Source organism: Amblyomma americanum, chromosome 1 (genome assembly GCF_052857255.1).
Source record: "Amblyomma americanum isolate KBUSLIRL-KWMA chromosome 1, ASM5285725v1, whole genome shotgun sequence".
NCBI classification, from domain to species: Eukaryota; Metazoa; Arthropoda; class Arachnida; order Ixodida; family Ixodidae; genus Amblyomma; species Amblyomma americanum.
This window is the reverse complement of record NC_135497.1, coordinates 363,910,473-363,925,517: the sequence shown is the minus strand read 5'-3', so window position 1 is coordinate 363,925,517 and position 15,045 is coordinate 363,910,473. Positions and strand designations below refer to the sequence as shown.

The 15,045-nt window shown below is 50.8% G+C and overlaps 1 pseudogene; it reads right to left on the bottom strand.

The window, feature by feature from the left end:
* Nucleotides 1-281: 281 nt before the first annotated feature.
* On the bottom strand, nt 282-448 carry LOC144116642 (U2 spliceosomal RNA; annotated as a pseudogene).
* Between the last annotated feature and the right edge of the window lie 14,597 nt (nt 449-15,045).

Here is a 15,045-nt window from a genome sequence, read left to right as displayed (position 1 = left end):
GCCAAAGCGGCTTCGTAACGCTCTCTGTCGTAGCGATCGCTGGAAGCAGTCAGGCGCCTCCATTGCTCAGTCGAAGAACTCCACCCGGTGACCGGCTCTGGCTCCATGTCTGTGTGGTGTCTAGGCTCCTACTGCTGCGGTTGCTGACAGGAAGAATGAAAAAGAAAGTACGCAGGCCTGCCCACTGGCTCAAGCCAAGCCACAATCGCTGCCACGTGCAGGAAGTAGGAGAGTTGAAAGGGAGGAGAGCAAAGAGTGAAAGAAAAGACGCGCGTGCTATAATGTCCCAGGCCGATCCCGGAGGCAGTGCAATACCAGGCCAACCTGAGCCGGAGGTGAAGCAAGCTTCAAGCACTCCGCCACATTTCCAAAAATAAGTTTAATATCTTGGGCCCATATGGGACCCGTAGCAGATATTAAAGTCTCGGCTGAAAGGCCAAGGCATGAGGTATCATCGATTTTAATGTGCGTCTTCTGTGTAGTCTAAATTCATCTGTATAGTCATGTAAAATCAGTCAACCGCTCGCAGGTATCGTCGAATACTTTAACCTGCGACTTCTTTAACGTGGGTCTAGGCGGCGTGCACTGCTCTTTATTCAGCAAGGGCGAATCACGTGGTATATAGTCACGTAATACAACTGGCGCGCGCGAGTGGTTGGAGCGACGGTCGGCGCAGTGGCGGAATGAGTGGTAACAGACGCAGCAAGTCACGTGGCATGGAGTCAAAGCCATACCTGCTTGAAGCTTCCAGTTAGAGCTGAAAGGCTAGCGTCATTTGACCGTCATCTTCGCATGCGAGAAGTGGAGCAGGACGGTTGAACTCGTGAGAACGCTTAAGCTTAGCCTTAGGGGTAGCAGGGACAGTGCCTTCTACTTTTACACCTTTTTACACCTTTCCTTCCTCATTTCTCACCGACTACCAATCCACTAAGGGCACACTATTCACATTCATCGATTACAATCACAAATAACGATCACGTTACCAATTGAAATTCACAATTATCGATTACCAATCACTATCTTTATTAAAGTACACGCCATACTACGTACCAACTTACTCTCACGCATGCACACGATTTGTTTCTATGCAATGAAATACCATAACAGCTCCTGTTAATTCCGCGCATATTGTAACGCCTAATTATCATCAGAATTTACTTAATTTCTATAACATCAGCCCACATCCCAAATGCACATTACTTTCATACACACTACAACGTGCTCACCAGGGGCTCCTCTAACTCGCTTGAACGAACAACCTTTCGAAGCTTATGCGTTGCGTATCCGCCTGGCACCCATATGTGGTACTTCCGAACTCCAACAAGGTTCCTTTTCTTATACTCTTTTTCAAGAAATCTGGGATTTTTTGCGACTCACAATGACCAACGGCCGACGCTGGGTTTACGCTATCGTATAAAATATCCTCCAAAGCTATCAACGACGACGCGAAGGACAACTTTGGGAAGGCAAAACCGCCCCTCTCTCGTGGTTGTCCATCAACAGCACGAGCCTTAAACGGGCCCCGAAACACATGTTCAGTGCATTGTTTTGCCGGTTGGTTACATAAAATGAGTTATAGTGATGTTATTAGCATCGGTCGTACCACGTATACTGCGGTTTTTAATATTTTAATTCGCTCGCAAAAGCAAATTCATGGCGCTGACGGTGTCACCATACAGTGGCGTTTTTGGCAGCGGATATGACATCACTTAGTGGGAGCTTGAAGATTGGACAAAGAGTAAATATACTGCACATTGTGTTAATAACTATAGATATGTTTTGACAAGCTTTTGTGTTTTATATTACATTAACAAAACCAACTTCTTTGCCTTAGATAAAAGTGCTGTAAAGCAAGTAAAACAAAAATACACCACCAGAGGCTCTGGCTACTGTTTGCATCGAAGGACTTAGCGCCTCTCTGTAAACATCCTACGACCTAGCACTCAACAGTTATGGCTGCTCTCTACTTATCTGAGAGCGGCTTTGCGGAATCGATCCGATCAAGTCATTGCACTCTATAAGCGTTCGTTTCGGTCACAAGGAAGGATGCGTTCGTTTAACATTTAGCAGACAGTGCGCATCGTCAGCTTGTGGAGGATCATCGGGCGGTTTTGCCAGATGGCGCCACGCTCCGGTCAACAGCGCGCGCTCCTTGCTCGCCGAGACCAACCAGCGCGCTAGGAGTGACGAGCAATGGTAGGCGGTAAGCAGCAGCTGTGCGCGCTATGCTAAATGTGTCTGATATCTTGAGCAGGCCGTCACACCGTCGCAGTATCTCGCGCTTGAGTTCGGATCCTTAAGTAAGGGAGCGTCACTGATCAGTTTTCCTTTCTGCGCCGTCGACGTGACGATGAAGTATCGCTGGGTCAGCTGGCCGTTCACATGGTTGTTGTAACCATGCGAATTGCGGTGCCAGCTTTGGCATGAACGAGTTACAGAGAACAGGCAACCATGGAGTTAAAACTTCCGCCACGTGCTCAGATAGGCTCTTTTGATTGGTCGCATTAAGTGTCGTCATGGGGAGAGTGAAATGGGAATGAGAAGCTGCGCAAAAATCGAGCTGAGGGCAGCATTTTGTTTGCTTGTATTTTGAAATTTCTTCATTGAATAACTCCCGTTCCTATGCATCAATTCTCGTAATTCTTTTTGAGTCAGCATCTATGTGACATAAAGAATTCATTTGAAGTGCAACCGGCATCCGTTCAAGCAGTGTTTCGCAGCGCCTTTAAGTTCGGTTCCACCCGACCAAAAAAAACGTTGAAGTAACACGGTGGATTGGGCTAGTTGGTTGCTGTTCATAGTGGAGACAAGTTTCGCAGCATGAATAAAACGCACACAGAGAACGATACAACGTTAACGCTGTATTTTCCGCACCATGCAAGCTGTCAAAAATTTGCCCAAAGATAACGAGAAAGAAGGCGCCGTGCAGTATTAAGCGCGTCACAAAATTCACAAAATGTGTAACGAAGGTCGTTTATAGCATTCCTCTTATGTGTTAAAAAGTGTACATTGGCCAAACAGGGCGTTGTTTTAATAAAAGAGCGCTAGAACACTTCAATTTAGTAAAGGATGGTATCAGCGGCCATCTTGCCGTACACTGCCGGTCGTGCAAATGCAAACCTATGTTTAAGGCGGCGCAGTTTCTGGGTCACTCCAAGGACAAGCTTCACCGTGAAATTATCGAAGCCTTTTTTATTAGGAAAGCCGGTGACAATTGCGTCAGCACGCCTTCACTGTCATTGCTGGAGAATGAAATGGCTTTTTTAGATGATTGTGATTAGTTTCACCTCTTGATAACTGAATGTTTTTAAACGTCGAGCTTTTTCAAATAAAATGAGTTGGAAGTGCAGCACAGTCCTGTATTGTTTGTGCCTTGTCTTCTGTGTGCGTTTTATTCATGCTGCAAAACTTGTCTCCTTTATCAAAAAAAAAGTTCGAGATCACTGCTGTAACCCGCAATGGAGGAATGCGAAAGCATGGACTCCTCCTCGCCCCTCTTTACCTCTCTTCCACCAATGGCCCATTTTGAGTTTTCAAACTTAGCGGCCCCCTTCGTTTTTAAATTCCGCGTCACGCTTGGCTGCGGCCACACTTCCGGTGTTTTCAAATTTGTCGCCACTTATTCTCTGGCCTCGCCCACTTTTCGGACATTTTCGGCTCTAATAAAAAATTAACCCACCTAACCCCCTTATCACGCGTACGATATCTTTTTTATGCTCTATCCAATGGTACCATTTTTTTACGTCCGAAAGAATGTTCGGACGTAATCATGCGGCAAGCTCGTTATGACTCGAAACCGCAAAACAGTCATACCCTACCGCGGTGGCAGGGTTTCGATGAAAGCGAAACGTAAAGGCGCCCGTGTGCTGTGCGATGTCAGTGCAGGTTAGAGATCATCAGGTGGTCGAAATTATTTCGGAGCCCTCAACTTCGGCACATCTTTCTTCCTTTCTTCATTCACTCCCTCCTTTATCCCTTCACGGCGTGGTTCAGGTATCCGCCGATATGTGAGACAGATACTGCGCCATTTTCTTTCCCAAAAAACAAATTTTACAATTTTTCATACAATGCTTTCGCATTAAAAAAATGCCAGTGGCTTAGCTCTGCTATGCAAGGATATACGTAGCGGGAGGTACGTTTCCCTTGCTGAGCATGTTATTGGCACTCTATGTTCAGCAATGAGAGACATGTCCGCATGAAATGTCCGGGTCGCAGATGCACTTTCGGAAACTCTAATGGTGTGATCAGTCACACGACGTGCCTTCACATCCTCTTCGGTTAGTTCCCGTTGACTGACGCCTTCCATAGGCTCCATTTCGACGGCTATGCGGCTTCTATTACGGTCGGCGGTCTGGTGTCTCCGTTTGGCAATGCGTTCCTCTCTCTGTTCGGGCGGCTTCGCTGCTCTCTTCGCCTTCTGACACTCATTCTCTGTTGAGTAGCCAACTGCCAGGAGACAACCTCAGGATCGGAAGAGTTAATGTTCTCTTGTCTATTCCGCCGTTTAGCAGCGACTGGACTCTCCTTCTGTGCATGCACATCAAGCGTTGCGATACAGCCGCCGATTACATCGCCTTTTATGCATAATGCTGCGCATGCGACGACGTGCGGTTCGGCTGATGTACGCGGTGTGTCGTCACACCAAACGGCGGCGGCGGCGAGTCTCGCGGAATGACGTCATGCCAGATGGCGCCGCGAGCACGCAAAGCACAGTGTCTCACATATGTCAGTGGAGACCCGAACCACGCCGTAAAGGAAGGGATAAAGGAGGGAGCGAAAGAAGAAAGAGAAAACTGGAAAATAATAATAATAATTGGTTTTGGGGGAAAGGAAATGGCGCAGTATCTGTCTCATATATCTTTGGACACCTGAACCGCGCCGTAAGGGAAGGGATATAGGAGGGAGTGAAAGAAGAAAGGAAGAATCAGTGCCGTAGTGGAGGGCTCCGGAATAATTTCGACCACCTGGGGATCTTTAACGTGCACTGACATCGCACAGCACACGGGCGCCTTAGCGTTTTTCCTCCATAAAAACGCAGCCGCCGCGGTCGGGTTCGAACCCGGGAACTCCGGATCAGTAGTCGAGCGCCCTAACCACTGAGCCACCGCGGCGGGGCAAAACTGGAAATCGAAAGTTGCATTTTGAGGCAAGGCACGGTGCAACCACTCCTCCTCCCCGGTTGCCTTGATAACGGCGCATGCGCACAACTGGCGTCTCGCCTCTACTGCGAAATGCTCGACTGGTAGCCTAGTGTAGCTCCCGCTACAAAATTAATGTGGATTAGGTCAGCTAATCTAGGATATACAAAGCAAAATATGTCGGCGTTCACTGTGTTCATTGGCGTTGGCGTTGACAATGTTCTAGACGGCGATGGCTTTTAGCAAATGAAGGGCGCATAACTGGCTTCCTGGATATGCGGACGCCTCATTCGTGCTTTGATACATGTGGTGGTGGTGGGAGAGAGATGAGGCTTGAATGCATTAGCGGTGACAGCGTTGTGGCTGGCATGCGGCACTGCAGCAATAGCTAGGCCACATCGTTCATTTGGTGATCAATCTCTCGCCATCAACCATTAACTGCATGCCACCTCCCACGGTGGCAGGGAGCGCGCACTGCCTATCCAGTATGCGGAATGCAATCAAAGCAGGCTTTTGCAGTTCGACACCAACGCCATGTACATGAAAGTGAGATTGAGGTCTCCACTGACCCACGGAGCCGGTTGTGCGCCTTTCCTTTCGTGGAAATGAACGGCTTTAGGAAAGTTCTCAACGTCGATGAACTCCATGAACGCCGTCGGCTCGCTTGTTTTGTTTGGTTTTTGAGGGAAGGAAATGGCACAGTGACAGTCTCACATATCTCGGTGGACACCCGACCCGCGCCGTAGAGAAAGGGATAAAGAAGGAAGGAAGGGAAAGAAGAAAGAGAAACGGAAAATTGAAAGTTGGATTTTAAGGAAAGGCGTGGCACTGCGCAGCGGCGGAACACGTGTGGCTCCGTGCTCCTAGGGGCGCATGCGCAGTAGTGACTAGGGAGCGAGAGAGAAATATCCGTGGCGGGGCGCGCGTGGTGCCGTCATGTGCCCCCTCGGAGCACCGCCACGGCGAAATCGCAAGTTCTTGGCCAGTAAAACTTTCGCTTTAAAATAAGAAAGTGAAAATTGATTTTGGGGGAAGGCAATGGCGCAGTACCTGTCTCACATATCGGTGGACACCTAAACTGCACCATAAAGGAAAGAATAAAAGAGAGACTGAAAGAATAATTGACGAAAGAGGTGACGTAGTGGAGGGATCCAGTATAAATTCGACCACCTGGGGATCTTTAATGTGCACTAGCATCGCACAGCACACGGGTGCCTTAGCGTTTCGCCGCCATAGAAACGCGGCCGCCGCGGTAGGGTTCGAAACCGGGAACTCCGGCTTAGTAGCTGAGCGCCCTAACTACTGAGCCACCTTGCGGGTGCATTAAAAAAGAAAAACCTATCTTCTGCACAAGGGTTATGTCACGGAGGATTGGTTTTTACAATGTGACAAAGGTACCAAAACCGCCCAGCATGTGGGACTGATCCAGGTAGGAAACACTTAAGCGCTATGTAAGTCGTGCGGGGAACCAGGGGCCTGCGTGCCCCGAATTCTATTTTATAATAATGTTTTATTCTCTCTCAAACATATGCGCTACTCGCGCACGAACTGTCAAACTTCCATATATCCGACTCGAACACGGTATCATACAGCTCTGCCAAAGCCGGCTCGCTAAAACTCTGCGCACGTCAGGCCTTCTTTGTGAACAACCTTTCAGACACTGATATGGTTCTTAAGCTCTGCCTAAATTCATCTGTATAGTTTATTAAAATCAGTCAACCGCTCGCAGGTATCATCGAATTCATAACCTGCGTATAGATGATTTTAACTGACCTTGTTTATGAACGCAGCTCTAAAGTAACAACAAAACGAAACATGTCCCCTTCAGGCGCTGGATGCACATATGTGGACGTTACCTAAGCCTCCTCGTATTTTCGTACGCAAGGCGAATTCCCACCTTTGAATACCGCGCTTCTACCATTTTGACCCTCTTTGCCTAAAACTCCTTGATATTGAAAGTAGTGGCACTCTCCTCTACTCCCGCGTTTACCTTCTCTATTATCCTTGCCAGGCGGTAGATTTCACCTGAGGCTCCGAGCAGTGCGGACGGGAACCTCATGGCCTCGTGACCAGTTTTTGGTGATTTTTGCTGACTTCTGTTCGTGTGAATTATGCGAAGGATTCGGGAAGGTGCTTCATGCCAATCGATACCGGATTTCGCCAGGTACGACCACTGGTTACCCACTTTTCGGGACTTTAAGTGCCAACACTTGGGGAACCGCGTTTGGCATAACGCTTGGCCGAATGTCGGTGCCGCGCCGCTGGGACCCGCTCGCCATGCGGACCACCCAGAACGATCGCATCGTGGAATACGCCGTAGAGGGCGAAGACATTACTCTGGAGCAGCTTGCCGAATGAGGACGGAGGACCGTTCTCAACCTGAAAGTACGCTACCGGCACCCCGGAGCGAAGAACGCCATTCATGGGAACGCAGACCCGACGAACGCGCCGGAGACGGCGGGGGAGGAGAACGGAACCACTGCCGGCGTTCTTCGTAACGAAGGAAAGTCCAAATTCGTTCTTCAGAAAAATCCACCTGCCCGACGCAGGCAGGCACCACTCCCACTTCTGCCATCAAACGAATATAGTCTTCGTCAGGCCGCGAGGCATGAACTTGCGCACCGTCGCGCCACGCAACAATCTCAGAGCTACCTGTGTAGCGTTCGACCTACCGCTTGAAGAGGAGGTGGATGAAGGCAGTCGTCGTGTTAGCACAGTTAACACATTTACCATTACACACCAAATAAGCTCGGTGCTTCGGTCTACAGCAACTTTAGACTGCTCAAGATGGGCGACAAAGTGTACGAAGTGACCTCGTACGTGTCAGCGCCGGACGACTCCACGAGAGGCGTAATTTATTATGCATACGATGACGGGACAGCCGATGAGGTCCGACAGGGATTCTTGAAGCCCAACCACGGAATTCCGGTAGTGGGTGCTCACCGCCTCGGACAATCAACGTCGATCCTGGTGACCTTCGCCTGCAAGAAAGCTCCAGAAACCATCTACTATTGGGAGAGTCCTTTCCGTGTACAGCCGTGCAGGGAGCAGGTCGAAGCCTGTTTCGACTGCAAACGAGTCGGTCATCGGGCGGACGTCTGCTACAACCCAGTACCCAACTGTGCTGCAGATGCGGCGAAGAACACCCTCCCTAAGCCGAGGGGGAAGCGCACATGTGCACGCTAAGTGCATTGTGTGCAAATGCGCCCACAACACCGGCAGCAGGAACTGCAAGCACCGCGTCGTAGACCGCCGCCCCAGGCACAACCGACAGCAAAAAAAGCAAAATGAAGAAACTGACCAGCAGTCCGGACACAAGTCGCTTTCCAGAGACAAGGCCGGCAACTGATTGTCGAGCCACCGTCAGGGCAGCAATTTCCGTGACTGATCTACCTCCTTCCCAGCGCTGTCGTCGAGCTTGGGTGCCAGTTCGACGCAGGGAAGCAAGGACAGATGGAGGAGTGCGAGCAGGAGCAGGAGTGGAAGATGCTCGAAGAAGCAGGTAAGCTGGCCGGATGCGGCCTCCCAAAACTATACGGCTCGCGAGAAGGAGCTCTCAGCTAAAATACAGTCCAGAGACGAAACCATTGTGGAAATGCTGAGAGAGATGTCCAAAATGAAAAAGGTTGCTTGAATTGCTATAACCCTCTATACCAGCCATGCCCCACGTATCTCGCAAGCCCCCTCTCCCGCTCTAAGCGCTATACCTTCCACCAGTAATGCGATGAAAACGGATAGCCGCATGTTTCTCAAAAGGCCGGCTCTTTCCGACGAGGGCTCCGGATCGAAAGGCGCTGCGGAGGCGTCCCAAGAGGACACCCAGCAACAGACAATCAAACCTAAGACTACAGACAAGATAAGAGCCGAAATGAACGCCCTCGAGAACAAATTTAGCGGTCTCGAGAGAAAGTTAACAATCTTACGAAGGAAGTAATCCCGCTGGGTATGAACATCGCTACATTTTCTAATCAAGTAGTGGAGCGCCTCGCGCCCTTGGAGGCCATCCGTAACGTAATGCCACCAGTCACGACCTTGCCCGTAATCAACCCACCCTTATCCCACCATGGCCCCTCGCCAACAAATTGAGGAATGACAGTGGACCTGCAGAGGATTCCGCAACAAACGACGAGACCTGCCGTTTCACATTCAAAAACTAGGTAGACAACCGAACGTGGTTGACCTTCAAGAAGTTAGTGGCCCGGCAAAATTACCAGGCTATAAAGCATTCATTCCCCCGTTGAACGCAATGACGACGACGACGACCGCATTCACCGCTACCCTTGTGCAACGCAAGATTACGGCGATACGACGCATTATAGAAAGTTCTAACGAACAATTCACGTTACTGGAAATTGTGCCGAGAAAAAAGAGAGACGCAAATCTCCTTATTCTGAACTTACACATATAGTTCCCCGAAAGACAGAAGTTTAGGCATTTCCGCCCTACTGCTCAAAGCCACGCGCCTGGCCGCCAGGGCATAACTCCTCGTGGTAGGCGACTTTAACGCCCTACATTGAACTTGGGGTAATCGCAAAAACAACCCCAAAGGCACCAAGCTGTGGCAAACGATCCAAAACCTGGGCTTCGCGATTCTTAACGATCCCCAAGAAAAGAAGCGAGTCAGAAATAGCGTTTTCATAGATACCTCACCGAACCTCACACTCTCGAAAAACGTTCGCGACGCCCGTTGATCCAACATGAAACACACACTGGGAAGCGTCCATTACATACATACTAGCCATGACATTTGACACGAAATTGCACAAACTGCACCCCATGCGCACTCGCATTACCGACTAGGATAGGTCAAGACGCTTGCGAGAGCAGACTGCCCTCGGTCAGATCAACAACTTAACAGATGGGATCGCTGCACTCAAAGACGACGTCAAGATCACCGCGGTCAAGACGCCTACTGAGGTGGCGCATCAAACGATAGACTCTAAACTCCTCCACGTGTGGAAAGCGCACGCCAGCCTGCTAAATCGCTTGAAGAAACAGAGACACAACAGAAACTTATGCAAGCGTATGGCGCAACTCGAGCGCCAAATCGAAGCATACACGCTAGAACTGCAAGAAAAACAATAGGGCCAAATTTGTGATAATATGAATGGTAAAATAGGATGCAAAAAGATATTGCTCTTGCTCCGCCACCTGCTCCACGCAACACGCACAAAATCCACACAACGCGACCAACCCACGAGACTAATTCACCGGTATCAGAGTACTGACGCAGAGCTACTCACCGAACTGCAGATACGCTACCTGAACACGTCGCATACGGAACCCCTACCCGCATACGAGGGCCTCCCCAATGAGACTCTGGACACACACATAGTAGATGCCGAGGTCTGGTTTGCTCTGGGTCAGCTCCGTACCACCTCCACGGCGGGACCGGACGGATTGTCGAACAAGACGCTCAGAAACCTAGACCCCAAGTCTGTCGCTCTGACAGAGGTAATGAACACCTACTGGAGGGAAGGCGAGATCCCCCAGGAATGGAGGCATGCACGGGTGACCTTCATCCCCAAACCAGGAAGGAATAATAATAATAATAATAATAATAATAATAATAATAATTGGTTTTTGGGGAAAGGAAATGGCGCAGTATCTGTCTCATATATCTTTGGACACCTGAACCGCGCCGTAAGGGAAGGGATAAAGGAGGCAGTGAAAGAAGAAAGGAAGAATAGGTACCGTAGTGGAGGGCTCCGGAATGATTTCGACCACCTGGGGATCTTTAACGCGCACTGACATCGCACAGCACACGGGCGCCTTAGCGTTTTTCCTCAATAAAAACGCAGCCGCCGCGGTCGGGTTCGAACCCGGGAACTCCGGATCAGTAGTCGAGCGCCCTAACCACTGAGCCACCGCGGCGGGAGGAAGGAAACTCTCGATCGAGAATCTGCGGCGCATTTCACTCACGTCTTGCATCGGAAAACTTATGGAGCATGTCATCCTTAACCGATTGCAAATTTACGTGGAGGACCGCGACCTACTTCCTCCCACAATGATTGGGTTTAGGGCTAGCTTTTCCACGCAAGACACGATGCTCCCGCTTAAGAAGAACGTGCTGGACCCTCCGGGACTGGGACGAAGGCAGTGCTCGGACTAGACCTGAACAAGGCCTTCGACAACGTCTCGCATGAGGCCATCCTCACGAACCTCTCTAAAATAGACCCGGGAGAACGGACATTCAATTCCGATCATTCCTATCCGAGCGGACCGCAGAGCTTGCATTAGTGGGCCTCAAATCGGAGCTCATTCCTCTGGGAAGCTGAGGCACGTCACAAGGCTCGGTGCTCTCTCGTTTCCGCTTTAACCTTGCATTCATTACACTACCCCCCAAACTCGCCGCCTTGCCGGGGCACACCTTATACGCGGACGACATCACCCTGTGGGTAGCTACTGGTAATGACGGCCAAATAGAAGATACCCTGCAGCAGGCGGTTGACATAATTGAAACTTACGCTTCGGGAACGCGCCTTGAATTCTCGCGCTCGAAATCGGTGGTTCTGGTTCTTAGGGCCAAGCCACGCGGTAGAAACACAAACCAGACCCCGCCGACCCCTCTGAATGTATATGTGCCGTCTTCCGGTCAAGGAGGAGCAGCATGAAAATGCTGCTGGGGGCGGCCATGTGTCACATGTAAAGGTGACCCAAGGAAGTGTGCTGCGATAACAGGGTGCAGTACAGAGAGAGTTGGAGAACACAGTGGATGTCATCCGGCTGTCGATGAATAACTCAAGCGCTGTCAATCACGTCTCTCGCAAATAAAGCGGTGGATCATAACAGTTTCCGACAAAGGTTTCAAGGTAGCTTTCGTGCACGTCGCTTCAAAATCGAACACTTCAAGCCTCTCTAAAAGAGACGCCGCAGTAAACTCTGTTGTTATTAAGCTTCAATAATTACTAGGTTGCGAAGAGCGCAATTCACTATGGTAAAGATACTGCCGACGGAAGCATACCGATCATGATAACAAGAAAATGCGAAATTAATCAGAGAGTGGCATCTTGCACAAACTAGTTTCACGAGATTTATCATTTTCGAAATGACAGTAATTCTCGGGCTCCATACGGCTCTGCAAATTCAGTACGCCTCCTTAAATAAACAAATAAAAATTATTTAAGAGTATCTGTTCAGTAACATGCCAACTGATAACAAGCCTACAAGTTCTAGCTAATTCGTCTGACATGTTGCAACTTTTGAAAAGAGGGCTGTGAGAGCAACAGGTGAAAGCAACAGGAACTGGCGCTATTCTAAACTGGATTTAAGACTACTTTAGCTATCGCATGCAATTTGTTGAAATTAACGATGAGAAATCAGCGACAACTAAAGTTACATCGGGAGTACCCCAAAGAAGTGTCCCAGCACCAGTACTGTTCCTAATATTTATAAATGACCTACCAGCTTGTGTTTCACAGAATATTAAACTTTTCGCAGATGTCTGTGTCCTTTACAAGAAAATTAACTCTTTTGATGACCATATTGCCACGAAGCTTGCTTTTTGTCTGGAACCTGCTGCTCTCGCTCGCGGGGCGAACTTTTGCTCAGTCACCCCCCGGCGCTGCTTCGCTTGGGGGATCTTCTTATCGCGGCAGGCACGCCGCATTATCAATTTTCTGGGACGCGAGACGCGACCAGAGTTATCTCGATTTTTTCTAGCCTCGCGCAGGTGTGCCTACTATGTTCTGGAACTTTCCTTGCCGCATTTAAAATCGAGCACGGCTAAGAGCGGCGGGCATTCTGTTAGTCGACGACCGCCGAGCACGTTCGCTGCTATCGCCGCCGCTGAGTTTTCAGAGCTGTTCTTAGTGGGCGTAAGCCAGCCTATTAAAGTATCCTCTTACGAGCTGCTCTGTGCCTTCCTCAAGACCGGACCCCAGTCGGTGCTACGTGACCCCGGCGGAGTTCCCGTCACCACCTCGTGACATTTGGTGGAGGTGCGGGGTACATGCACCCAACCCAACCTGGAAGATCGACCGTAGAGAACGAGAGCCAAGAAGATCCCGAGGTACGACACAGCCGCCGTCTTCAAGGCCTGCAAGCTCAGCACGGATTACTACCGGATCCTACTCGACAACGACAACAAGCTCCAGCGCCCACCATGACCGAGCCAGCGACGTCCACCCCTGTCATGCTCCACCAGCCACGGGTGCCTCCAACCTTCCACGGCTACCCTGGCGACGACCCGGAAGATTGGATAGACAACTTTGAGCGCGTGGCTACATTTAACAGGTGGGAAGATGACATGAAGCTCCGCTATGTTTTCTTTTCCCTTGACGGTCCTGCAAGAACGTGGTACGAAAACCACGAGACTACCTTGAAGACCTGGAAATTATTCAAGTCTGAAGTCGTGAAGGCGTTTACCAACATTCTCCGGAAGGAAAAGGCGCAGATGCTGCTGGACTCACGGATGCAGCACCCAAATGAAACTGTCAGCATGTACGTCGAAGAAATGCAGCGTCTTTTCCGCCGAGCTGACCCGAATATGACGGAGGAGAAGAGAACCGGATATCTAATGCGGGGCGTAAAGGAGTCTCTTTTCGCTGGCCTCGTACGAAATCCGCCGAAGACTGTCGCCGAATTCGCCGAAGAAGCGCCAACGATTGAGAAGACCCTGGACGCCCGCACAAGGCAGTACAACCGACCACCGCAGGTCTGTTCAGCTTTCCGGACACGACGACTACAACCAGCGACTTGCGGGAGATCATCCGTGAAATCGCCCGCGAAGAACTACGCCGGCTGCTGCCATCATCTTCACAACCTCAAGTAGCGAGCCTGACGGAAGTCGTCCGTGAAGAAGTGCGGCATGCGCTTGGCTCCCCTTCTGCGACGACTGAACCTCAAGCTCCAGCCATGAGTTACGTCGCTGCAGTACGCAAGCCCGCGCCTCGACGTGCCACCCCAAGCCCTATTCGACGTGAGCCAGCAGTGCCGGACCGCCGCCCTCCGGGCCCCGCCCACCCGACCTACGAACAACGTTCGGGCCCAAGGAAATGCGACACCTGGAGAACCCGTGACAACCGTCCGCTGTGCTTCCACTGCGGTGAAGCCGGTCACGTCCTGCGTCACTGCCCGTTCCGACGCATCGGTCTTCGCGGATTCGCCGTTGACGCACCACGACCACGCTTCGGCCAACATCCACAAGAAATCGACGACTATCTGCACCGCGACGCATACATGTCAAGCCGATTTTCCCGCTCACCCTCGCCGCGAGCCTCGCGCTTCACGTCGCCCCGCCACAGCTACGCAGCGGCTGTGCGAGGAAGGTCCCCCAGCCCCCGTAGGGGAAACTGAAAACAGCAACCTTAGGAGGTGAGGTTGCTTCCCGGCAAAAAAACGAAGACCCTCCAACGACGAGAACTCACGGCGACGCCGCACCGACGACGACAAGACGCAACTTAGAGACCCCCAGGCCACCGACATCGACAAGCCCCTGCAGCCGCAGTCGCAATCACCGACCAAGCCGTGACCCGACGCCGAAAGTTACGTGCAACGCAAGAGCAAGGACTTCCGATCTAGAGGTGACTGTCGACGGCCGAAACGTTACTGCTCTAATCGACACGGGAGCTGACTATTCCGTGCTGAGTGGTTCCTTCGCCGACCGGATCAAGAAAGTAACGACGACTTGGGATGGCCCGCAGATACGCACAGCAGGCGGACACCTCATCACGCCATCAGGAAGGTGCACTGCGAGACTGACTGTCAACGGACACACATATCCGACAGTATTCGTCGTACTTCAGAAATGTTCCCGTGACGTCATTCTGGGGATGGACTTCTTGACACAGCACCGCGCAGTCATCGACCTCAAGTCCAAGTCCATCACGCTTTCGACGGACGAAGCTTTACCTCCGAAAACGACCCCAGAGCAGTCAAAGGCCCTCAGTGTTCTCGATGAAGAACT